This window comes from Vitis vinifera, chromosome 2 (genome assembly GCF_030704535.1).
Source record: "Vitis vinifera cultivar Pinot Noir 40024 chromosome 2, ASM3070453v1".
NCBI classification, from domain to species: domain Eukaryota; kingdom Viridiplantae; phylum Streptophyta; class Magnoliopsida; order Vitales; family Vitaceae; genus Vitis; species Vitis vinifera.
Genome location: NC_081806.1, coordinates 14626840 through 14637308, shown reverse-complemented (window position 1 = coordinate 14637308; position 10469 = coordinate 14626840).

The window sequence follows — 10469 nt, the reverse complement described above, 5'->3', positions numbered from 1 at the left end:
CTGTACTTGGGTTATGCTTTAAGAGGGTTTTTATAGTTCTTAGGAGGAAGTCATTTGATTCATGCCCAATTGGTGTCTCAGCTGATTCGTGTCCAGCTGGTGCTCCTTGATTGAGGGAGTAATCAACAAAATTTAAACCTATTACACCATATACTAGGGTAGCAAAGAAAAAGCTACTATAGTATAGCGGCTCTAGGATCGTTCTCTGGGAAGGGTTTCCAAATTACAAATGATACCAATTCAAAGTGAATTGGTACTTTTTCATTTCAAGGTTAGCTCAAGAAATAAAACAAAAACTTTGATTGGTAAAGATTTAGATTTAAAATAACTACAAAGCAAGTGATGGAAATTACTTAGGAAGAAAAACATTCCTTGGAGGGTCAGGTTCACTGGGGAGGTTCCTCATGCAAAAGACATAGCTCAGGTCAGTTGGTTCATTTCCTCGCACGAGAGAATCAACATATAGTCAATTCTCTAACCGGTGTTATACAGATACATCCTTTAATTAGATTTCAGCTTTAATTCTCTCACTGATGCACCTTGCAATGGTTCGAGCCTCTCACTAAGCCTTAACCATTCAAGGTAATCTTTAACCTTGGACTTCCCTTCTCAAGCTCGCAAGAGATAACTAATGGATGTCTCCTTGGAGTCCAAAAGCTTACCAAGTGTTGGCAATTCCAGAAAATCCTACCTTCAAGTCACCTCCCAGAGGCTCGCAAGGGGTAAACTAGTGCATCTCCATGGTTGGAGATCACTTGCCTTACCAAGTGTTGGCCCAGGTGACTCTAAGGTGTTTTAAGTTAACTAAAAACATAGAAATCACTAAAGGATTTCACTTCCTCTTCATTCATGGCTGAAACCACAAAGCTTTGCATTCTTTCACTTGGAACCTTTCCCGGCAACCTTAGCTCCAAAGAACTAAAGGTTTAGTTACTCATTCTCTGGGGAAACTTCCTCAGAGAGTGCATAACTTAGAAAAAAATGAAAAATACAAAGTGAGAAGGTAAGGCAAAACAAAGGTCCTGAATTTTACTTGCTTTCAAACTTTACAAAAGGGTTCCTCTCCGAGAACAGGCTCTCGAGAGCTATTTATATCAACAAAAACAAATACTAATTATTACATGGATATTTACTCTTTTTACTAACTTAAAAGCTAAGGAATCTTATAATTGGTGGCTTTCAAGGAGAATTTTGGGATTTAGACAACAAAAATCTGATGAAAAATATCTCCCAATGTCGGTAGCAAATATCGGGACGCACTAAGGATCATTTCGCAAGTGAAAATGATGTCTGCGAGATTTCGCAGAGGCACAAGAAAGACTGCGAAATCACTTCGCAGCAACCGGCTAATTTCGCAACGCTGCGAAGTGATCTTTCATCTTGTGGTGTTCGGCTTCCAACGTGTCACATATATCGGGAAACTTTAGGAGGAATTCCACAGCACTGTGCAAAAAGGCTGCGAAATCATTTCGCAACAAAAGGGTGATTTCGCAGCGCTGTGCAAAATTCTTCCTTCAGCTTGGAGTGATCGTCTTGCAATGGCTGTAACTCCTTCATTTCAACTCCAAATTGCGCACTGTTTGAAGCATTGGATTGTTGACTTCCTGAGCTTCGAAACGACATATAGCATGAATAAATTGGACTTCAGGAAGTACTCCAAAAGTGGCTGACATGACTGTCATCAAGAATATGCTTCATGACAGATTTCTCTTTGCTTCTTCTCCTTACATTCCGGATTTACTCATGGCAGCAAAGGACTTCAAAGCTTTATTTCTTCATGTTTCTGAGCTTCAAATTGCTTTGCCAAAGATTCCACATAACTCTCCTCAATCTCGGATTGCTTTGGTGATCAAAAAGGCTATCAAAACACCAAAACTTAACACAATTGGATTAGAATTGATTGCAAAGGTCCTTAATATGTTAATTGGGTTAAAAGGCAATAACTACTACTCAAAAGTGTTTAAAAGAGTTAATTATAAACTATGAAATAGCACTTTTTGAGTGGTAATCAATGATGATTACTACTCAAAAAGTGCTATTTTATAGCTTGAAATTAATTGTTTTAAACATTTTTGAGTAGTAGTTAATACTTTTTAACTCAAATGGCACATTAAGGAATCTAGCAAGGGTTACTAATCAGTTTTTGGCTAGTTTTGGTGTTTTTGGTAGCCTTTTGATCATTGAAACAAGTAAAGAATGAGGGAGAATTTTGTGCAATTCATGGTAATGCAAGTTGAAGCTCAAATACATGAAGAATCCGAGTTTTGGAGCACTTCATAGCCCTTTTCCAAGCTTGGCAAATAGGTTGCCAAGCCAATCAGAGATGCAAGGAAGAAAACCAGTGGAAGAAATCTAACATGTAGCAATTTCGCATGTCTATGCTAAAATTTCGCATAGCATGCAAAATCAAGAAGAGGAGCAGCTGTAGGACTGAGTGAAGGACAATTTCACACACCTTGTGAAACCACAACATGCAAAATTTCTCATGGTCTGCGAAATCTTCCTATGCACTGATTTCGTTATATTTTTATCTCCAAATTTTTGTGTAGATTACTATTTTCTCCTTGTAATCAACCAATGATAGGATTTCTTGGTTAGGAATTATAAAGGGGGGAGGAGGTTGGAAAGACCTCTCTATATATATCTTTTTGTATAATCTTTGAAAGGGGAGACGACATTGAAAAAGATAACACTTGTAATTCCCGTAGGAAGAAATATATAGAGCCCTTGCTCTGCCTTTCCTTCTCATTTTGTTTTCATTTTTTTCTTTCTAGCCAAAAAACCTCTGAGGATGATTTCTCAGGGGATGAGTGGCTAAGTTTTATGTTTCTTGGAGTGATGGAAACTAGGTGAAGGACCTGGATGCAAAGGTGGGAGTTTTCCTTGCTTTAAATGAAGGTAGTTTTTAACCATTAATGGTTTTTATTTCAAGGTTTAGCTTTAAATCCCTTAGAATCACCTTGAATGGCCAATACTTGGTAAGCTTTCCGGATTCTATGGATGCTTATTGCTAGATCCATAGATGTCCATTAGTTATCAAGTACGAGCCATTGGAAGGTGGTTCAAGGTGAGAATCACCTTGAACGGCCAATACTTGGTAAGCTTTCCTGATTCTATGGATGCTTAATGCTAGATCCATGGATGTTCATTAGTTATCAAGTACGAGCCATTGGAAGGTGGTTCAAGGTGAGAGTCTTTAGTGTTTGAAGCCATTAATGGGAAGCAACTACCATTTTTCATGAACCCTTTGGATCAAATCTTAATTGTTAAATACAAAATCGGTTCGGGAGATAACCATCCTTTATGTTATTGTCTCTAATGCGAGGAGAAGATCCCGAATATCCCCTTTTGCCTAAGGAACCCGATCCTAGTGACCTAAAGCTCCAAGAGACATTCTCTTTGTAGTTAACTTCAATTTCTATTTTTGCTTAACTTAAAATCAACTTTTTCAACCACAATTCCATTTTATTTAAAAGCTAATTTTCATAAGGAAAAGCACTATTTCATTACCTTCACTTAAGTTATTTGTACGAAGTAAACCCATTCTTGTGGATGATCCTAGAGCCACCATACTATAGTAGCCATACTACCTTAGTGTACGGTGATTTAGGTTTTATAAATTTTGTTGATAATAAACGTCTGGCGCAAGAATCAAATGCCACCGTTGTTGGGGATGAATCAAATGGCGCCGTTTAGGGACGAATCAAATAGCGCCGTTATTGGGGATGGTGCCAAAGTACATTGACATTACTTTTAGTGAACACTTGTGATCTTCATCACAAGTTTGGTGATTTTTCTTTTACTAATTCTTTTTCTTTGTCTCTATTTTAACTTATCTTTTATTTAGTTTTTAGCTAACCTTAACCTCTTCCTCGAATTGTATTTTTTTTTTATGTTTTCTTTGTTTTTGTTTCAGTGATCTCTAGTTGTGCATGCCCTATTGGATAAGAGATATTGAGGGAAGACTTATGAAGATTGAAACTCCTCAAGAAACTAAGTTAGAAGTGTGCTTGAACATCATGGATGTTCCACCTGAAGACCAAAATAGCCAACATGGTCAAGAGGATAATTTCAATGCATATCGATCCATGAGGGACCGCATGCATCCACCTCGTATGAGTGCACCTTCATGCATAATGCCTCCCACTGAGTAGCTAGTAATCTGACCTCACATTGTGCCACTCCTACCTACTTTCCATAGGATGGAAAGTGAGAATCCCTACACGCATATTAAGGAATTCGAGGAGGTTTTTAATACATTCCAAGAAGGAGGAGCTTCAATTGACTTGATGAGGCTCAAGCTATTTCCTTTCACCTTAAAGGATAAGGCCAAGATTTGGCTCAATTCTCTAAGGCCAAGGAGTATCCGAACTTGGACTGATTTGTAAGCCGAGTTTCTCAAGAAGTTTTTCCCTACTCATAGAACCAATGTTTGAAAAGGCAAATTTCGAACTTCTCAGCTAAAGAGAATGAGAAATTCTATGAGTGTTGGGAGAGGTACATGGAAGCTATTAATGCTTGTCCTCACCATGACTTTGACACATGGCTCTTAGTGAGCTATTTTTACGATGGTATGTCTTCTTCAATGAAGCAACTCCTAGAAACTATGTGTGGAGGAGACTTCATGAGTAAGAATCCGGAGGAAGCCATGGACTTTTTGAGTTATGTGGCTGAAGTTTCAAGAGGATGGGATGAACCAAACGCTAGAGAGATGGGAAGAATGAAGTCTCAACCTAATGCTAAGGATGGGATGTATGTTTTGAATGAAGACATTGACATGAAGGCAAAGGTTGCAGCTATGGCAAGGAGATTGGAAGAGCTAGAAATGAAGAAGGTACAAGAAGTGCAAGCCATTTCTGAGACATCAGTGTAAGCTATGCCTTGTTCCATTTGTCAATTTTATGAGCACTTGGTGGAGGAGTGTCCTACCATTCCATCAGTGAGAGAGATGTTTGGTGATCAAGAAAATGTTATTGGTCAATTCAAGCCCAATAACAATGCTTCATATGGCAACACCTACAATTCAAATTGGAGGAACCATCCAAATTTCTCTTGGAAACCAAAGCCACCTCAGTACACACAACTTGCTCAAGCACCTCAGAAAGCCTCGAATCTTAAACAAGCTATTGTGAACCTTAGCAAAGTTGTGGGAGACTTTGTGGTACATTAGAAGTCCATCAATGCTCAACTGAATCAGAGAATTGACAGTGTGGAGAGTGCATTGAACAAAAGGATGGATGAGATGCAAAATGATTTGTCTCAGAAGATAAACAATGTCCAATACGCAATCTCAAGGCTTACCAACCTCAACACAGTGCAAGCGAAAGGAAAGTTTCCTTCTCAACCTCATCAAAATCCCAAGGGTATCCATGAAGTGGAGGCTCAAGAGGGAGAATCTTCAAAGGTGAGGGAAGTCAAAGCAGTTATCACCTTGAGGAGTGGTAAAGAGGTTGATCAGCCCACATCCAAGCCAAAGCACGATGAAGAGAGTGTAGCAGAAAAAGAAAAGAGTGAGGAAATTAAGGAAAGAGAAAATGGAAAAGTACAAAGAAAGATGACCATGATTCTAGTGTGGATGAAGAACCTGAGAGGATAGTCATCAAGGAAGATATGATGAAGAAACACATGCCTCCACCTTTCCCCCAAGCTTTGCATGGAAAAAAGGGAACCAATAAGGCATCAGAAATTTTTGAAGTGTTGAGGCAAGTGAAGGTCAATATCCTTTGCTAGACATGATCAAACAAGTGCCAACATATGCAAAATTCTTAAAGGACTTGTGCTCTGTAAAGAGAGGGTTGAATGTGAACAAGAAAGCCTTCTTGACTGAGCAAGTGAGTGCCATCATATAGTGTAAGTCTCCAGTGAAGTACAAAGATCCGAGCTGCCCTACCATCTTAGTGAGTATTGGAGGGACTTGTGTGGAGAAAGCTTTGTTGGACTTGGGAACAAGTGTGAATTTGCTACCCTACTCTGTCTACAAGCAGTTGGGACTTGGAGAGTTAAAGCCAACATCCATCACTCTATTTCTGACAGATAGATCAATGAAGATTCCAAGAGGGATGATCAAAGATGTCTTGGTTCAAGTTGACAAATTCTACTATCCAGTGGATTTTGTTGTTCTTGATACGAATCCGGTTGTCAAAGGAACTAATTATGTTCCTATCATACTTGGAAGACCATTCCTAGCTACATCAAATGCAATCATCAATTGTAGGAATGGAGTCATGCAACTCATGTTTGGCAACATGACATTAGAGCTCAACATCTTCCATTGGTGCAAGAAGCATATCCATCTGGAAGAAAAAGAAGGTCCAGAGGAAGTGTGCATGATTGACACTTTAGTGGAGGAGCATTGTGATCAGAGAATGCAGGAGGATTTGATTGAGAGTCTTGGGGATCTTGATGAAGGGTTACCTAAACCCTTAGATTTGCTTGCTACCTTGTCTCCTTGGAGGAGGAGAGAAGAAATTCTACCCTTATTCAATGAGGAGGAGACATAAAGAGCTGCTAAGGAGGAGCCCCCAAAGCTTATTCTTAAGCCACTACCCACAGAGTTGAAGTATGCATACTTGGAAGAAGACAAGTAGTGCCCTGTTGTTATATCTTTAGCTCTTACCATTCATCAGGAGGATTGTCTACTTGAAGTCCTTAGAAGATGTAAGAAGGCAATAGGGCGGCAAATTTCTAATTTGAAAGGGATCAGCCCTTTAGTTTGCACCCATCATATTTACATGGAGGATGAAGCTAAGCCAGTTCGTCAACCTCAGAGAAGGTTGAACCCTCACATGCAAAAGGTGGTGTGAGCTGAAGTTCTTAAGCTGTTTCAGGCCGGTATTATCTACCCCATATCAAATAGCCCATGGGTTAGTCCCACTCAAGTTGTGCCAAAGAAGTTTGGGATCACGGTGGTGCAAAATTATAAGGGAGAAGATGTCTCTACACGCCTCACTATAGGTTGGAGGGTGTGTATCGATTACAAGAGATTGAATGCAGTGACAAGGAAGGACCATTTCCCGTTGCCCTTTATTGATCAAGTGCTTGAGAGGGTCTCTGGGATCCTTTTTATTGTTTCTTGGATGGCTAGTTTGGGTACTTTAAGATAGAAATTGATGTTGAAGACCAGGAGAAGACCACTTTCATGTGCCCATTTGGCACCTATGCATACAAGAGAATGCCTTTCGGCTTATGCAATGCACCCGCAACTTTCCAAAGATGCATGTTAAGCATTTTTAGTGATATGGTGGAGTGTATTATGGAAGTCTTTATAGATGATATCACCATATATGGAAGTGCATTTGATGAATGCTTGGTCAACTTAGAAGCTGTTCTGAACCGATGCATTGAGAAAGACTTAGTGCTTAATTGGGAGAAGTGCCATTTCATGGTACACCAAGGGATTGTCCTTGGGCACATCATCTCCAAGCAAGGCATTGAAGTTGACAAAGCAAAGGTTGAACTCATTGTCAAGTTGCCATTCCCAACAAATGTCAAAGGAGTAAGGCGATTCCTTGGCCATGCCGGGTTCTAAAGGAGGTTTATCAAGGATTTCTCTAAGCTTGCAAGGCTTCTTTGTGAACTATTGGTGAAGGATGCTAAATTCATATGGGATGATAGATGCCAAAGGAGTTTTGAAGAATTGAAGCTATTTCTGACAACCGCACCAATAGTGAGGGCGCCCAATTGGCAACTGCCCTTTGAGGTAATGTGTGATGCTAGTAACTTTGCCATAAGAGTTGTTCTTGGGCAAAGAGAAGATGGAAAACCTTATGTGATCTACTATGCGAGCAAGACATTGAATGAGGCACAAAGAAACTACACAACCACCGAGAAAGAATTGTTAGCTATAGTTTTTGCCTTGGATAAGTTTTGTGCTTACTTGGTGGGGTCCTTCATTGTGGTTTTCATTGATCACTCTGCTTTGAAGTATTTGTTGACTAAGCAAGATGCTAAAGCAAGGCTGATTAGATGGATCCTTTTGCTTCAAGAGTTCAATCTCTAGATCAAAGACAAGAAAGGAGTGGAGAATGTGGTAGCATACCACCTTTCAAGGCTAGCTATTGCACATAATTCCCATGGTTTGCCCATCAATGATGATTTTCCATAGGAGTCTCTAATGTTGGTGGAAGTTGCTTCTTGGTATGCTCACATTGCTAACTACCTAGTCACAGGAGAAGTTCCAAGTGAGTGGAAAACATAAGATAAGAAGCATTTCTTTGCAAAAATTCATGCCTACTATTGGGAAGAGCCATTTCTATTCAAGTATTGTGCGGATAAGATAATAAGGAAGTGTGTTCCTGAAGAAGAGCAACAGGGGATCCTCAGTCATTGCCATGAAAATGCATGTGGAGGCCACTTTGCTTCTTAGAAGACAACCATGAGGGTGTTGCAATCGGGTTTATGTTGGCTATCACTTTTCAAAGATGCCCACACCATGTGCAAGAGTTGTGGTCGATGCCAGAGGGTTAGGAAGTTGACACGTAGAAACATGATGCCTTTGAACCCCATTTTGATAGTTGATATTTTTTATGTTTGGGGCATTGACTTCATTGGACCATTCCCTATGTCTTTTGGCTACTCTTACATCTTGGTGGGAGTAGATTATGTTTCTAAGTGGGTTGAGGCAGTCCCATGCAAGCACAATGACCATAGAGTGGTTCTTAAGTTTCTTAAGGAGAACATCTTCTCAAGATTTGGGGTACCCAAAGCCATAATTAGTGATGGGGGTACTCATTTTTGCAACAAGCCTTTTGAAACTCTCCTAGCGAAGTATGGGGTGAAGCATAAGGTAGCTACACCTTACCATCCTCAAACTAGTGGGCAAGTTGAGTTAGCAAATCAGGAGATTAAAAGCATATTGATGAAGGTGGTGAACATGAACAGAAAAGATTGGTCTGCCAAGATCCTTGATTCACTATGGGCATATAGAACAGATTACAAGACCATTCTTGGGATGTCTCCTTATCGCCTAGTCTATGGCAAAGCATGCCATCTCCCTGTGGAATTGGAATACAAGGCTTGGTGGGCAATTAAGAAGCTCAACATGGATTTGAGTAGAGTTGGGATAAAGAGGTTCTTAGACCTCAATGAGTTGGAGGAACTGAGAAATGATGCCTACATCAATTCAAAAATTGCAAAATAGAGATTGAAGAGGTGGCATGATCAGTTGGTTTCCCGTAAAGATTTTCAAAAGGGACAAAGAGTCTTGCTCTATGACTCTAAGCTCCACATCTTTCTAGGCAAGCTGAAATCAAGGTGGGTAGGTCCTTTTACCATTCACCAAGTGCATTCAAATGGAGTAGTGGAACTACTCAACTCCAACAGCACCAGTAGCTTCAAAGTGAATGGCCACCGTCTCAAGCCCTTTGTGGAGCCTTTTTTCGTGACAAGGAGGAATTCATCCTCCTTGATCCACATCAAGCTTGACAAGACTAGTTTTTGAATGGACTTAGTCTTTCTAAAGACTATCAAGTCCATATCCTTTTGTTTTATTTTTTATTTGAGATTTTTCTTGTATTGTTACTTGTTTTGATTTTGATTTCTTGCTTTAATTTCATTTTAGTTTGATTTAACTTAGGTTTTTGATGATAAATTTTAGGGGGGACTTCAAAGTAGTTGGGCATGTCCTTAAAGATTCTTGGCAGAAGAAAAACCCTGAAGAAAAAAATTCACCAAGGCATTTCGCACACCCTTGCAAAAATTTCACAGGGTATGCGAAACCCTTCTCAAATAGTAAGTGTCACCCCGTGCCTCTGTTCTGGTTCCACCATCTGTTTACATGCCCCCCTTGCATCTCACTCCTCCGTCCCTCTCCTATTCAACACCCTCCTCGAGCATAGACTCGAGGCCCATTTCTCCATTTCCATATGGCATGGACCTGAGGGGCCTTTGCCGCCCCTTTGTAGAGTTGCACTCCGAGGTAGAGAAACTCTTTTACTTGGGTGCGTCGTGATTCGCCACCTCAGGAGACCAACTACTACACAAGGGGTGACTGCTTCGCGCCCTCAGAGTTCAATGCGGCGCCCTCTTGCCAAGAGGGTCAGGACTTCAGGCCTAGGCGAGCCATCTAGAGCTTCATAGCCTGAGCCTCCTGTAGTTACACATGCTCGAGCTCTTACAGATTCTGAGCTTCCTTTCGACATGTCACCGGGGTCTATTATTAGACGCTCGATGCTCACAGCACAACCCATTAAGGGCAACTCAGATTGCAAATCGAGACCTTTCCACTCGGAGTTCTATTTTGATCAGGAGGCCTTCTGACAAAAGCCTGAGCTTCGAGACTCTTATGGCCTACTACAGAGGTACTATCTTGAGCAGCTTATGACTCCTCGTGAGTTCTTTTATCCCATAGTAGCATTAGACTTTTACCAGTCCATGACTACTTGTGGTGTCCCGAGTCCTACTTCGATTCACTTCACCATTGATGGACGTCATGGTATCCTCAAGGCCAGAGATATTGCAGAGGCTCTACA